Genomic DNA, 17,255 nt, shown 5'->3' with positions numbered 1-17,255 from the left:
CAAAATCCCGGGGCAATTCACGGAAAATCGGTGCAAATCGGAAATATTCGGGTAACACGTCGGGAAAACGCGAATCGGGCCCTTAGTAAATGACCCCCATTGTTCTTCACATACTATTGTGCAGTACACCGTTCGGCACGCGTGTCTTTGGATAAGTTAGCAGATGTATGGAAACATCTGCAATGTGTTCTTCACTGTGTTCTTTCAATGTGTTCTTTCAGTGAAAACATCTGCAAACATCTGCAATGTGTTCTTCTTCAGTGTTCTTCTTTCAATGTGTTCTTTCAGTGAAAAATGCTCGAGTCTCCCATTGACTTCAATGGGGTTCGTTATTCGATACGAGCACTCGAGCATCGGGAAAAGTTTGTCTCGAATAACGAGTACCCGAGCATTTTAGTGCTCGCTCATCTCTAACTACAACGTTTTCGTGAAACAAAACTAAGTGAATCTTTGGATTTCATAACCTGCTGTAAGCAGTAGGCATTTTGAAAGGGATTAGTGATTTTTCTTGTAGCTCTATGTAAAAGAATTACTTCTTGAAAGAGAAGGAAACAAAGAAAAGTTTTGGTACCTTTTGAGTATATTATTTCGGAAAAATACATGTCCTGCTCTCCCCTGCATTGTACTGTATCTGATGGCTCACACCAGGTAGATGCATAACGAGAACAGGTTGGACAAACCAGACCATTGTGGGATAAGTTTTCTAACATTTGCTGAACTGCACAAGAGAAATAAGAGGAATAAGAAGAGAACGGTTACATTTATCCGGAGAACATGTTGATCTCTGTGCACTGATAATCAGGACACCTCCATATATTAATAAGAGGGCGGAATTCATTATTACTGAAGTTAATAAGACCAGTCTTAAAATTCCCATCCTCTTGGTGGTCCAGGCTCCGGCCTCTTAGTACATGCAGGCCCAAACTCTGCGAGTTCCGACCTGTAAGCCAAATTTGAACTGGAAAAGTTTTTAGCTCTTGTCTCTGTCGAAACTCTGGGTCATTAAAATCCAAAAACGGAGATTCATATGGTTTCTCCTACAGAAAACTAGTGGAGAAGCCGTAATGAATCTCCCTCCAGAGAGTTTGGCTCTTGCATGTCCTACATTGTCCCTCTATGATGACTTCCTATGGAAGATAGCTAGTTGTGCTGGGAAATGTAAAATAAAGAATTGTGCACCAGCAGCAGAGGCTATACCTCAAGATGTCAAGTCTTGTGCTGAGAGCATGAGGCTGAGAGGCAGGGATTGCATGCCTAACATCTGCACTCACCGGATATATTACCTTCCAGACCTGAATCGGGAACCTGTTAAATTCCCAGTTTCCTGTTCTTAGCTTTGAGTCCATTTGGTGTTGGATTCATCTCGGTTTAGTGTCTTTGAACTTCCGTTTTGGACATTTACATATTCCTTTTGTTGTGACTATAAATGTGGACCTGGTTAGTCTCTTATTTAGTGACTACAGTTTGGGGGAGGAGAATTACCAAGCTTTTCCCAAGTATCCTGACAACTGAGAAGCAAAAAATTTTATAAAAATAATTGCAGAACAGTTTCTTAAATTATGAATCACTGAAATTTACGGAAATTGTATATAGAAAACTTGTATTGTTCACAATACACAATACGGTTTTTACTTTTGAGTTAATTGGTGGCATCATGAATCCTACTATGCGGCAATCACTACTATGTAAACCCTACTATCTATCACAGCTTTTGGGTTTGGGTGTTGTACCGAATCCTAGAAAACTTATCAATTTAAGGATTTGGCAACTTGATGTCTCTCATTGGGGCACATTTACTTACCTGGTCCTGTGCAGGTGCGTTGTCCGACGATCCTGCACAGCTGCCGTGATTCACAAAGATCATGCGCCTGATTTCCTGCATGTGTCGCTTCCCCGCTCAGGTCCGCCGGAGTTCACCATCCTCTTCCCGCTGCATGTAAGTGGTTGGTATTGCGACACAATTTAAATGTTAAATCCCGCGATTAGCCTGAATCCGTCGGATCGTCTGACGACCCGCCCCCTGATTTGTGTCACACAATCCCAGGCGCGATCCCCGAAAAGTTGGGAAACCTGACGAAAATGCGGCCGCGGGACCCTTAGTAAATAAACCCCATTATCTTTTTAATATTTTAGTAAACATTTTGTGTACATCTATAGGGGATATATTTTGCTGAGATTTTCCAATCAGTATAATCTAGATTTTACTGGTAAAGGAAGTGAAATCCACAGTAAATTAAATACTGTAAGACTTTTAGGAATTTTTTATTTTACACCCACATTTTGCCACTTGCAGCTGATGACATTAGTGGGAGCGACGGAGATATTAGTGATCTTATTATATTAATCAAGAAGAAAACCAAGTCCGCACAGTGGAGAAGAACCTCAATAGAGGGGGTTCAAGATCCTTCATTAATAGAGTTAAAAAAGTGTAGACAGCACTCCAAAATTACAAAATTCCAAAGGGTGAGGTTTATTGAAAGAGTGGCGAAGTTTCGGTGTGAACCACCTTCATCAAGCTTGACGAAGGTGGTTCACCCTGAAACGTCGCCACTGTTTCAATAAACCTCACCCTTTGGAATTTTGTATTTTTGGAGTGCTGTCTACACTTTTTTAACTCTCTCTCTCTCTCCTAACATTAAACCAGCACCCTGAATAGAACAAAAAATACTATGCTCACATTGTTCCTGGGTTACACTGAATGTATTTTCGATATAAAATATTAGATTCCACCCACCTCAACCCATCCCGATCTTTTAGTTACACCCTCTGTAGATGCACTTATCTTGGTTCTTTTGCTGTACTTTTGTCCTTAGCTTGGATTCTGTGTTTAAATATTGAGCTTGGTTCTGTTGCTTTATCTATGTACCCAACCTTGAACGGGTACTATATATAAAGTTGAAAATTTACATACACTGTACAGTATGACACACATGGGGCCTCATTTACTAAGGGTCAGAGGACTGCACTTTCGTTTGATATTCTGATGTTTTCCGATTTGCGCTACATTTAGCAGGGGATTTTGTCACACGAGATCAGATTTTTCGGCAATCACGCCGACTTTCATGCAACACAAATTGAGGGGCGGGTCGTCGGATGATCCCACAGATTCAGACTGAGCGCGGGATTTAACGTTAAAATTGTGTTGCAAGAAATGCACTTACATGCACCAGGAAGAAGAAGGTGTGCTCCGGGGACCTGAGTGGGGAAGCGACACATGCAGGATATCGAGCAGACGATCTACGTGAATCAGAGCACAATGCATGTTGTCAGAAATTATTGATCGGGGATTGCGACATGGATGGGTAAGTAAATGTGCCCCATGATGTTTTTCTAACTATCTAACATGAATTTAGAAGGTCTTTAAAGGCAAAGACAATAGTTTACATTACATTAGTACCTGGTATAATTGTACTTAGGTAAAATGTTTTGGATCTCCTTCCATAAGCTTCTCACAATAGTTGGTAGGAATTTGAGCCCATTCATTTTTGGATAACTGGTCTAGGTTGGTTGCCTCCTTGCTTGTACCAGCCCTTTAAGATTTGCCTATACATTTTTAATAGGAGATCAGGGCTTTGTGATGGTCACTCCAAAAAATTCTGGGGAATTGATTAATGTGTTGCATGGTCCAACAGATTAGACATCAACAACACGGGACTTTTGCTGTGCCAGGTTCCTCATTCTTATGATAAATCTGTCCGTTTAAGGCTACATGCACACTATGGAGGACATTTATCAAGAGTTCTATGCCAAAAAACTGAAGCAATGGAAAAAACCCGACCTTTCCTTTCATTACCCAGATGCAGAGACAAGCTGTCCTCTGTCCTTCAGGTCCCCCTCAAGCCACACTCCAATTACACCTGTGAGCTACACGGGGTTTCACCCTGCTCTTAGTAACATTCTGCGTCTTCTTCTTTCCCAGCTTCCAAAACTGTCCACTACAACAATGTAGTATCTGACTGCTGTTGAATCAGTAACCCATCCTGCTAACCATGTGTGAACTGTCCTTCCTCCTCTGTTTCCTTCTTTGCCACCATTGCATTCTCCATTTGGTGTTTTTGAGCAGGAAATAGAATGTGGATAACAGTGCTGATGGTGGTGTCCATCTTGGAGTCCCACTCATTAGAAGTGTAGTGATAATTGTCAGTACCTTTACTCCCTCAGGGGTTCTGTAACTGGAAATCAACTGTTGCCTACTGCTTCTCAAGCAGCCTTTCCAGCATTTGTTAAGTGGCAGTGCTGGTGCTAGCACTGGGCATACCTGGGCAAGTGCTGGGGCCCAGTACTGGGGCCCACATAAGGCTGTACATAAGGAATCCGTGGGGGTAAGAGGGGCTGTATCTAATGAATCCATTGAGGTGAGGGGGTTGTATTTAATGAATTCATAGGGAGTGAGGAGGACTGTTTACAAAATAACTATGGGGGGGCTGTTTGGGATGAGAAACTACGGAATATTTTAGGGAACAGGAAACTGTTTTTGTTTCTGAATTTTTAATGCTGCCATGTAAGTTCACTGCAAAGGGGCCTATGGAGGCTCTGTCGCCCATGGGCCTACTGAAACCTGGGGCCGCCCTGAAAAGAGGAATTCCAGCTGATTGGCACATCTCATATTCAGGGGTGGGGTGGCATTGCAGGTAGTTAGCAGCAGCAGCAGGGTGTGAATGCAAAAAGTGTGTACAGATTCCACATACTTTAAGCAGAAGCTCCGGCATGTCTGCATAATTCAAAAGGCTGTCAGGGAAAAGAGGGAGAGAAATAGTGCTAATAACATAGCAGTGTCTTTTAAAAAAATAGTGGTTTTATGGTGCATAAATGACTGGTCACCTTCTTGGGTTGTGTATATATGTCTGCAAAATTGATGAAAATGCTTTCCCCCACCAAGTTGAGCATGAACATGCCAAAAGCAGGGCGTATGCATCAACCTGGCTTGGGATGGTCCAATGCCCTTGTGACTAATGGCATTGCATAGTGTTCACCTTATTTTCACCGTTGGCACAGTGCGGGTATGGCAAGCCCCGAAAAGTAAAAATGGTGTGGAATGGTAGAATTTCAAATGGCCAGCAATTTTGCAAACTGTTCCAGTTAAAATCATGGGCCAAACTTCTGCTTTCTGTTTGGGGGATAAAACTTTCTTATGATGGTGTAGACAGGCCTGGTGATGGTCGTGGCTGTGTCACATGCTTCCTTTCCAGGGAAACAGATCGTCTTATCTCTTCGCCTGTGGTAGTAGAGGCTTCAGAAGCGGCAGAGAGAGCTTCAGGTTTTGCATGTTTTTTTCTATATGTGTTATCCCCTTGCAGCTCATTTTTATTTTTCCAGGGCCTGATCATACATGTGATGCTCAGATTATTGCCCACTTCAGGAATTAGCGGCACAACATGCAGATTATACATGTTTTGTCAAAAACTTGCAAGACAAAATGTCACGCCAGTTAGATCCTCTGGGCCGCCCATTGAGTGTGAAGCCCTTGACATGGTGGGTGGATGCAGAGCACATTGTGGTCATAGGCTGCCTGATGCACCTTTGCACCCTTCCACATCTTTTGTTAACTACCTAGGGCTTTGGGATCACCTCCTCTAGCTCCGAACTATTATTTCCTTTGAGCCACATTGTGGGTCATTTACTAAGGGCCCAAATAGCTTTTTTTTTCGTCGGGTTTCCTGAATTTTTCCGAATTGCGCCGGGTTTTTGGTGCACCCAATATGGGCTGGCACTCTGGGCCTTTGGCGTGTGAGGGGTCCGAGCCCTCCCATACACAGGCCCTATATGAAGATTTGCCATAAGTCTTAATTAATAAAGATCTATACTCACTTTCTGGTTTCTTCTTCTCCCGGACCAGCGGCTCCATCTTCTCCATCTTTTGGCCTGGGCGCCTCACTATGACGCAGCGGTATCGCGGCTGTGTGATGTCATAGTTTATGCACTGCGCAGGTCCTTACACTATGACCTCGCACGGCCATGACAACACCACATCATAGCAATGCGCCTGGGCTGGGAGACGGAGCACGAAGGACTGGGAAGAAGAAGTCAGAAGGTGAGTATATCTTTTATTAACTTTTTTTTAAAGAGGGCCCTGCTGTGGACATTACAGTAATGATGGGGGTCGTTTGTGTAAAGGGTGGCATCTGGGGTAGACATTTCATTAAGAGGGACATCTGGAGTAGACATTTCATTAAGAGGGGCATCTGGAATGGACATTTCTTTAATAGGGGGAATTTGGGGTAAACAATTCATTAAAGGGCAGCATCTGTGGTGGACAATTCATTAAAGGCGGCATCTGGCGTGGACATTTCATTAATAGGGTACATCTGTGGTGGACAATTCAGTAAAAGGGCATCTGGGGTGGACATTTCAATTATGATGAGGGGACTTAAGTAAAGGGGGACATCTGGGGGGACATTTCATTGAAGGGAGGCATCTGCTGTGGACATTTCATTAAATCGGGGCATCTTCGGTGGACATTTCAGTAGAGGGGGCTCTGCTGTGGACATTTCAGTAAAGAGGGACCAGTCAATAACTTTTCCCAGCTTTTGTTTTTCAAGGATAGGGGGAATTAGGAGCCTTGGGTTGTACGTGAGTATTTATAGTGTGAGGGGGAGTTCAGCTACAGGATGCACAGCATCCATATCTCCTACACAGTCTGGGAGATCTGGTCTGGATGGTAGTCAGGGTGAAGGATTTCATGCAGTTAGGAAATGTGATTTCCTAAATAGATGGATTATAAGAGCACGAACATACTCCCTGGACTAGGAGTCTGCTGGTGCAGCCTTGTTCTTCATTGTTTACAGACGAATTCCACGCCAACCTCTTCCCCTGTCCGTTCCCTCGGATGTTCCTGCGGTGTGGCTTTTGTGCAGATACGTTAGGCTGAAAATCACCAGTTACAAGCTTGGACCATGTTTTTCTGGGGCCTTTCGAGGTGGTGAAGTGCATAAACTCTGTGGCATACAAACTTCGCCTTCCTCCCTCCATGCAAATACCAAACTCCTTTAATGTCTCTCTCTTGAAGCCAGTCATCCTGAACTGCAACTCTTGGCAAGTGCCTCCTCTTGCTCCTGAGGCTGATTCCACCAATGTCTTCGAGGTAAAGGAGGTCCTGGATATGAAGACAGTGAGAGGTAAGCGGTTCTTCCTTGTTGATTAGAAAGGGGTTCGGGCCTGAGGAGAGATCATGGGAGCCCGAGGACAATATCCTGGACCATGATCTCCTGCAGAGATTTCTATAGCCTAAGAAGAGGGTGGGGTCATATTGCTTGTCGCAGGCGCACCCGTGCACCTCCGTGTTCGCAAGCGAGGTGCTCGCATTGCTCACATGCTTCATTGCTCTCCTGATTCCCATCCGTGGTCCTTGCGCACGCATACCCGTCTTCTAAGGTGTGTGCGCCGGTTTCAGGAAATGTAAAGGCCCAGCGCTCTGTTGATTGGAGCTGGCTATTTCCAATAAATCTATTTATACCTGCTTCTCCCTGCACACTCTGCCGGATCTTTGTGCCTTGTGGCTTATAGAAAGCTTTGTCCAATGCCCTGCACTGTACTGCTGATTTTCTGTTGTGACCCCGGTTCCGTTCCTGACTACGCTCCCTCACTACCTGCCTTGACCTATTGCTACATCACCGACTCTTATTCCGTGCTGACCGTCCTGAGCTCCTGCTTGTCTCGGACTACAAGATTACATGCGGTTCCCGGGCCTCGACCTAGGCTGCCTCCACGGACAAGTTGCACCTGTGGAATGACCTGGTGGTATCACACAGCAGCAAGACCACCCTGCTTTGCGGTGGGCTCTGGTGAGGACCGGTGCTACTTAGACTCTGGTCCCAGGTGTTGGCTTGTGTCATCGTCTGCAGTGGTTCAGAGGATCCACTACCTCTAATGCTATAGATGTAGGACTCTGCAGTCAATATGGATAATGACACACTCATAATAGCTTCATCATCTTCACAAGGTGTATTGCTTTTGGGTTAATATTCACATTTCGGACCAAAGCATGTTCATCTCTGAGACTCATAACCACCTCTCCTTCCTAAGCTGTATGACTGCAAGACATTCCCTTCTAGTTTGTACTCATGTATAATTGTTTTTGTAGATGAACAAGGTAGCTTTGTGTTTCTATAAATTGCACCCAAGGATGAACCAGACTTGTGAAAGTTCACAATTCTCTTCCTGATATTTTGGATAATTGCTTTTAGATTTTCCCATGATGTTACACAAAGAATGTATGTTTCAGATGTGTCCATAAGTGACTCGAATGTTTGCATTAAACCAGAAACTTTCAGAGACTTGACATCATTATATGGACTATCCGAAATTGTTAAAGGCATAGTAATCTTAGTGTATGTTAAACGTTTGACTTCAAAGAAAGTCATAAAAATGCTGTAAAGTCATAATTCCTGAAAGTCATAAAAAATCTCTTTCATTATTCTGGTACTATACAAATACAAATATTTTTGGAAGTCTAATTGAGCTAAAACGGGAAAAGTTTGTTCTGAATTCCTGTTAGATGACAAAAACTTCTTGTGTGACTATTTATATAGTGAATAGAAACTTGTGTAAATATATACACCGGGGCCTAGCCTTCTCTTGGGGCCTGGAGGCAGCCGGGGCCCAGAATACCGGAGTGGCTGGCGGTTGCGGTCTGGGGTATGCTGTGGTCACGGTGCTTGGTATGGGGAACCGGAGGGCTGTCCTACAGCCTGGCAGGTCTCCAGCAGGTGGTTTGTGCAAGAAAGATGGAGTGAGAGGCTGATGTACTGAATCTCCCTGGGGCAACCCCTTAGAGTCCGTAGTATGAGTCCCTGGATGATAGATGGGGGCTACCGTGGTGGTGATACAGTCGTAGCAGGGACCAGACGGAGGCAAACGATTCTGTACAGAGGCCGGATTGTTAGATAGTCCGGATTACTGGAGAGTGGTCATGGAGAGTGGAACTTAGTAGTTTGGTCACCAGCCTGATTGTAGATGCAGACTGGGATGTGGCTGTGTCCAGTGCTGGAAGCTGCAGCTCTAATCCTGGGTGTTCTGTGTGTGTGGGCACTAGAGGTGTGCACAACACGCTGTCTCTGGTCACTCAGTGATCTAATGGATGTGCTCTGCCTGCACATTGGCAGGGGCGTTGCATGTACATATATTAATCTTGATGCTGGTACTGTATTTATCTGCTGACCGCAGTTCTGATGCCGTATTTATATAATGAATGTTGTTCTGATTCTTTGTTGTGCTTGTATATGCATCTATAAAATTATTTATGAATCTCTACATTTTAGAAACAACCGGAATGATTAATATCTTTGAAACCAAGACAGAAAATGATTACGCACATTCACTAGAAGATGGAGTGCAGTTATCAGTGTCACAGCAGGAGGTGACTGTCATGATGTGACGTTTTTGGATGCTTATGCTGCTCTTGCGGTTACATTCAGATAACATCATGCATTGCCTGTGCAGTACTAGAACGTTTTCTCTATCTGCAAGAAAACAGGAAAAATGGTTGGATGTGAGAAAAGTTACTATGAAATATTTCTGCAGCTCTAACACAGAGGGAAGGACTTATTACATGGTGCACAATTATGTAATGAAAGATACAACATCTTCTCCGGAGCAGGAGACGCTGCGAAACTGCAAAACAAAAACTGGTGAAAAAATTTCTAAAACTCCAATTTATTAAGAGGAAGGAAACGTTTACTTCTGGGAAACGTTCATGTATTATATTTATTCTTTTCTGTCTTTACCAAAGGATGAAGAAACAAGTCAATGCAGGATAGAATAGTGCAGTGTGTATAGTGTGTAGTGTAATACAGTGTATGGAGGATGGGGGGAGTAGTACAAGCTGTGTAGTGTAATGCAGTCTATGGAGGATGGGGGGAGTAGTACAAGCTGTGCAGTGTAATACAATGTGTGGAGGATGGGGGGAGTAGTACAAGCTGTGTAGTGTAATACAGTCTATGGAGGATGGGAGTAGTAGAAGTACAACCTGTGTAGTGTAATACAGTCTATGGAGGATGGGAGTAGTAGTACAACCTGTGTAGTGTAATACAGTCTATGTAGGATGGGAGTAGTAGTACAATCTGTGTGTTTCTAAAGACTGGTGCACACATTTATCAAAAACAATGCAGTTTGTACTATGTGCAGTTACCTGTGTAGTCTGCAGGGGGCACCAGATTCATGATTTCTGGTGCCCGTTCTGGATGAATCTGGCGCCCCCTGCATTGCTCTGATAGTGTGATCCACATTTTTTTGTGCACCTTTAACATGGGGGGGGGGGGTGACATTTCCGTCGGACACCGCATCATAAATCTGGCGCACGGTCTGACCCTTTATGTTCAGAATGCATGCCAAATTCAGTGCAGCCATGACATGTAGGTGCCCCGGACACTTTATAAATACCTGTGCAAGCAGTTTGCATTAAAAAGAAAGAAAAAGTCAGACAAAAAAATTGTGCAGGGACTTTACTAAATCTGGGCCTGGGAGTGAAAAATTAGAGCGCAAAAAAATCAAAAATGGCTTGGTCCTTAATAGTTTGAATGGCAGGTCTTACACCAACATTAGGAGAGGAAAGAACTGGACGGCACATCCACACTCCATACAATGATCTATCGCCGTTCGGCTACATTCCCAAAACAAACATGAGGATCGTAGTTACATTTTGATCAAATTGCAGAAACCACCAGCTACTTCACGGTGACCTCGTTGTAGTGGGTCCCTACGCTATTGGATGCAGCATCTCATGGTGCGCACCGCTGCTGCAACACAGCACTAGCAGGGAACAAGACCCGGGTCCCCACCAGCACCGCAGAAGCAGCAGGTGCCATGCAATACCCATGTGAACAGGACTTGAATACTCACTGTTCCATATGGTCCCAGACGCTGGCTGCGAGGAAGTAGGTGGCCACTACATGCAGTCTCCTGCTGATTTAAAACCCCCCCTGGGTCTAATGGGCAGAGTGCTGGTACCAGGCAAAAAACGAAATAAATGCAGCGGACGCCTTGTGATGCCGCATACAATAGCGTAGGGACCCACTACAACGAGGTCACTGTCAGGGCCGCATCTGCCTTGAGGCGAGATGAAAATCTCGCTTCAGATGGCAGAATGCGGGTCCCTGTAAAGGGCGGCGAAATTCGCCGCTCTAAAGTGGGCGATTCGGGCGTCCATTAACGCCCGAATCGCCCACCAGCTAAATAAATCGCGCCTGTCTCTTTAAGACACAGGCGCGATTTATATGCGGAGCGACGCAGCGCCTTTCCGGAAGCTGCGTCGCTCCGTTCTAAGCAGTGACACAGGCGTCATGACGTCATGGCGCGGCGCCTGTGTCACTGTGCGGAGCCGCGGCTCACAGGAGAGCCGCGTGAACACCGGAGCCGCGGCGAGGGAGCAGCTGCCTGCAGGTGAGTATGATTTTATTATTTTTCATGTATTTAATTAATTGTGGCTAATAATTAATACTGCGGGGGGGTGGGGGGTGGGGCGCTATATATATATCATATGGGGCCAGAATTATTTTAAACTGGGGGGGGGGGGGATCATGGAATGTTATGTATTTTATTTGGGGCTATAATTATTTTATACTGGGGGGATGCAATATATATTTATATTATTTGGGGCTATACCGTAATTATTTTATACTGGGGGGGAATGCTATATATATATATTATTTGGGGCTATGATTGTTTTATACTGGGGGGATGCTATAGATATTATATGGGGCCAGAATTATTTTATACTAGGGGCGGGGGGGAGGGGGGGGGTTCTGTATATTTTATTTGGAGATTTGGGGCTATAATTATTTTATACTGGGGGGGGGGATGCTATAGATATTATTTGGGGCTATAATTATTTTATACTGGGGGGGGGGACGCTATATATATTATTTGGGGCTATAATTATTTTATACTGGGGGGATGCTATAGATATTATTTGGGGCTATAATTATTTTATACTGGGGGGGATTCAGTATATATTATATGGGGCCAAAATCATTTTATACTGGGGGGTGCTGTATATATTATATATCACTATATCACTAAGCTGGGGGGAGGTATATGGGATACAGTATATTACTAAGCTGGGGGGAGGTATATGGGATACAGTATATTACTAAGCTGGGGGGAGGTATATGGGATACAGTATATTACTAAGCTGGGGGGATGTATATGGGATACAGTATATTACTAAGCTGGGGGGGGCTGTATATGGGGTACAGTATATTACTAAGCTGGGGGGATGTATATGGGGTACAGTATATTACTTAACTGGGGGGTTGTATATGGGATACAGTATATTACTAAGCTGGGGGGGGGCTGTATATCGGGTACAGTATATTACTAAGCTGGGGGGGCTGTATATGGGGTACAGTATATTACTAAGCTGGGGGGATGTATATGGGATACAGTATATTACTAAGCTGGGGGGCTGTATATGGGATACAGTATATTACTAAGCTGGGGGGCTGTATATGGGATACAGTATATTACTAAGCTGGGGGGCTGTATATGGGATACAGTATATTACTAAGCTGGGGGGCTGTATATGGGATACAGTATATTACTAAGCTGGGGGGCTGTTTATGGGATACAGTATATTACTAAGCTGGGGGGGCTGTATATGGGATACAGTATATTACTAAGCTGGGGGGCTGTATATCGGGTACAGTATATTACTAAGCTGGGGGGGCTGTATATGGGATACAGTATATTACTAAGCTAGGGGGGCTGTATATGGGATACAGTATATTACTAAGCTGGGGGGCTGTATATGGGATACAGTATATTACTAAGCTGGGGGGCTGTATATGGGATACAGTATATTACTAAGCTGGGGGGCTGTATATGAGATACAGTATATTACTAAGCTGGGGGGATGTATATGGGATACAGTATATTACTAAGCTGGGAGGATGTATATGGGGTACAGTATATTACTAAGCTGGGGGGATGTATATGGGATACAGTATATTACTAAGCTGGGGGGCTGTATATGGGATACAGTATATTACTAAACTGGGGGGCTGTATATAGGATACAGTATATTACTAAGCTGCAGGGGCTGTATATGGGATACAGTATATTACTAAGCTGGGGGATGTATATGGGATACAGTATATTACTAAGCTGGGGGGCTGTATATGGGATACAGTATATTACTAAGCTGGGGGGCTGTATATGGGATACAGTATATTACTAAGCTGGGGGGCTGTATATGGGATACAGTATATTACTAAGCTGGGGGGATGTATATCGGGTACAGTATATTACTAAGCTGGGGGGGCTGTATATGGGATACAGTATATTACTAAGCTGGGGGGCTGTATATCGGGTACAGTATATTACTAAGCTGGGGGGGCTGTATATGGGATACAGTATATTACTAAGCTGGGGGGGGGGGCTGTATATGGGATACAGTATATTACTAAGCTGGGGGGCTGTATATGGGATACAGTATATTACTAAGCTGGGGGGATGTATATGGGATACAGTATATTACTAAGCTGGGGGGCTGTATAAGGGATACAGTATATTACTAAGCTGGGGGGCTGTATATGGGGTACAGTATATTACTAAGCTGGGGGGCTGTATATGGGATACAGTATATTACTAAGCTGGGGGCTGTATATGGGATACAGTATATAACTAAGCTGGGGGATGTATATGGGATACAGTATATTACTAAGCTGGGGGATGTATATGGGATACAGTATATTACTAAGCTGGGGGGCTGTATATGGGATACAGTATATTACTAAGCTGGGGGGCTGTATATGGGATACAGTATATTACTAAGCTGGGGGGCTGTATATGGGATACAGTATATAACTAAGCTGGGGGATGTATATGGGATACAGTATATTACTAAGCTGGGGGGCTGTATATGGGATACAGTATATAACTAAGCTGGGGGGATGTATATGGGGTACAGTATATTACTAAGCTGGGGGATGTATATGGGATACAGTATATTACTAAGCTGGGGGATGTATATGGGATACAGTATATTACTAAGCTGGGGGGATGTATATGGGGTACAGTATATTACTAAGCTGGGGCTGTATATGGTGTACAGTATATTACTAAGCTGGAGGCTGTATATGGGATACAGTATATTACTAAGCTGGGGGGATGTATATGGGATACAGTATATTACTAAGCTGGAGGCTGTATATGGGATACAGTATATCACTAAGCTGGAGGGATGTATATGGGATACAGTATATCACTAAGCTGGGGGCTGTATATGGGATACAGTATATTACTAAGCTGGGGGGATGTATATGGGATACAGTATATTACTAAGCTGGGGGATGTATATGGGATACAGTATATTACTAAGCTGGGGGGCTGTATATGGGATACAGTATATTACTAAGCTGGGGGGATGTATATGGGGTACAGTATATTACTAAGCTGGGGGCTGTATATGGGATACAGAATATTACTAAGCTGGGGGGCTGTATATGGGATACAGTATATTACTAAGCTGGGGGGCTGTATATGGGATACAGTATATTACTAAGCTGGGGGGATGTATATCGGGTACAGTATATTACTAAGCTGGGGGGGCTGTATATGGGATACAGTATATTACTAAGCTGGGGGGCTGTATATCGGGTACAGTATATTACTAAGCTGGGGGGGCTGTATATGGGATACAGTATATTACTAAGCTGGGGGGGCTGTATATGGGATACAGTATATTACTAAGCTGGGGGCTGTATATGGGATACAGTATATTACTAAGCTGGGGGGCTGTATATGGGATACAGTATATTACTAAGCTGGGGGGCTGTATATGGGGTACAGTATATTACTAAGCTGGGAGGATGTATATGGGATACAGTATATAACTAAGCTGTGAGGGCTGTATATGGGATACAGGATATTACTAAGCTGGGGGGATGTATATGGGGTACAGTATATTACTAAGCTGGGGGCTGTATATGGGATACAGTATATTACTAAGCTGGGGGGCTGTATATGGGATACAGTATATTACTAAGCTGGGGGGCTGTATATGGGATACAGTATATTACTAAGCTGGGGGGATGTATATCGGGTACAGTATATTACTAAGCTGGGGGGGCTGTATATGGGATACAGTATATTACTAAGCTGGGGGGCTGTATATCGGGTACAGTATATTACTAAGCTGGGGGGGCTGTATATGGGATACAGTATATTACTAAGCTGGGGGCTGTATATGGGATACAGTATATTACTAAGCTGGGGGGCTGTATATGGGATACAGTATATTACTAAGCTGGGGGGGCTGTATATGGGATACAGTATATTACTAAGCTGGGGGGGCTGTATATGGGATACAGTATATAACTAAGCTGGGGGATGTATATGGGATACAGTATATTACTAAGCTGGGGGATGTATATGGGATACAGTATATTACTAAGCTGGGGGGCTGTATATGGGGTACAGTATATTACTAAGCTGGGGGCTGTATATGGGATACAGTATATTACTAAGCTGGGGGGCTGTATATGGGATACAGTATATTACTAAGCTGGGGGGGCTGTATATGGGATACAGTATATTACTAAGCTGGGGGGGCTGTATATGGGATACAGTATATAACTAAGCTGGGGGATGTATATGGGATACAGTATATTACTAAGCTGGGGGATGTATATGGGATACAGTATATAACTAAGCTGGGGGGTTGTATATGGGGTACAGTATATTACTAAGCTGGGGGATGTATATGGGATACAGTATATTACTAAGCTGGGGGCTGTATATGGGATACAGTATATTACTAAGCTGGGGGATGTATATGGGATACAGTATATTACTAAGCTGGGGGGCTGTATATGGGATACAGTATATAACTAAGCTGGGGGGCTGTATATGGGGTACAGTATATTACTAAGCTGGGGGGCTGTATATGGGGTACAGTATATTACTAAGCTGGGGGGCTGTATATGGGATACAGTATATAACTAAGCTGGGGGATGTATATGGGATACAGTATATTACTAAGCTGGGGGATGTATATGGGATACAGTATATTACTAAGCTGGGGGGCTGTATATGGGATACAGTATATTACTAAGCTGGGGGGCTGTATATGGGATACAGTATATTACTAAGCTGGGGGGCTGTATATGGGGTACAGTATATTACTAAGCTGGGAGGATGTATATGGGATACAGTATATTACTAAGCTGGGGGCTAAATATGGGATACAGTATATTACTAAGCTGGGGGGGGCTGTATATGGGGTACAGTATATTACTAAGCTGGGGGGCTGTATATGGGATACAGTATATTACTAAGCTGGGGGGCTGTATATGGGATACAGTATATTCCTAAGCTGGGGGGCTGTATATGGGATACAGTATATCACTAAGCTGGGGTATGTATATGGGATACAGTATATTACTAAGCTGGGAGGATGTATATGGGGTACAGCATATTACTAAGCTGGGGGGATGTATATGGGATACAGTATATTACTAAGCTGGGGGGCTGTATATGGGATACAGTATATTACTAAGCTGGGGGATGTATATGGGATACAGTATATTACTAAGCTGGGGGATGTATATGGGATACAGTATATTACTAAGCTGGGTGGATGTATATGGGATACAGTATATTACTAAGCTGGGGGGCTGTATATGGGATACAGTATATTACTAAGCTGGGGGGATGTATATGGGGTACAGTATATTACTAAGCTGGGGGGATGTATATGGGGTACAGCATATTACTAAGCTGGGAGGATGTATATGGGGTACAGTATATAACTAAGCTGTGAGGGCTGTATATGGGATACAGGATATTACTAAGCTGGGGGGATGTATATGGGGTACAGTATATTACTAAGCTGGGGCTGTATATGGGATACAGTATATTACTAAGCTGGGGGGCTGTATATGGGATACAGTATATTACTAAGCTGGGGGGCTGTATATGGGATACAGTATATTACTAAGCTGGGGGGATGTATATCGGGTACAGTATATTACTAAGCAGGGGGGGCTGTATATGGGATACAGTATATTACTAAGCTGGGGGGCTGTATATCGAGTACAGTATATTACTAAGCTGGGGGGGCTGTATATGGGATACAGTATATTACTAAGCTGGGGGCTGTATATGGGATACAGTATATAACTAAGCTGGGGGATGTATATGGGATACAGTATATTACTAAGCTGGGGGATGTATATGGGATACAGTATATTACTAAGCTGGGGGATGTATATGGGATACAGTATATTACTAAGCTGGGGGGGCTGTATATGGGATACAGT

The 17,255-nt window shown here is 43.8% G+C and overlaps 1 long non-coding RNA gene across 1 annotated transcript in view; it reads right to left on the bottom strand.

Moving 5' to 3' along the window:
- Positions 1-590: 590 nt before the first annotated feature.
- Positions 591-17,255, bottom strand: part of LOC140066209 (uncharacterized) — a 33,170-nt gene continuing 16,505 nt past the window's right edge. The window contains exons 2-3 of the long non-coding RNA XR_011848163.1: positions 9,312-9,458; positions 591-718 (exon numbers count right to left, since the gene is read on the bottom strand). This is a non-coding gene — a long non-coding RNA (uncharacterized lncRNA). The remainder of the gene's footprint in view (positions 719-9,311; positions 9,459-17,255) is intronic.

The sequence above is a fragment of the Engystomops pustulosus genome, chromosome 6, assembly GCF_040894005.1.
Source record: "Engystomops pustulosus chromosome 6, aEngPut4.maternal, whole genome shotgun sequence".
In the NCBI taxonomy this organism is placed as follows: domain Eukaryota; kingdom Metazoa; phylum Chordata; class Amphibia; order Anura; family Leptodactylidae; genus Engystomops; species Engystomops pustulosus.
This window is presented reverse-complemented; position numbering and strand designations above follow the sequence as displayed.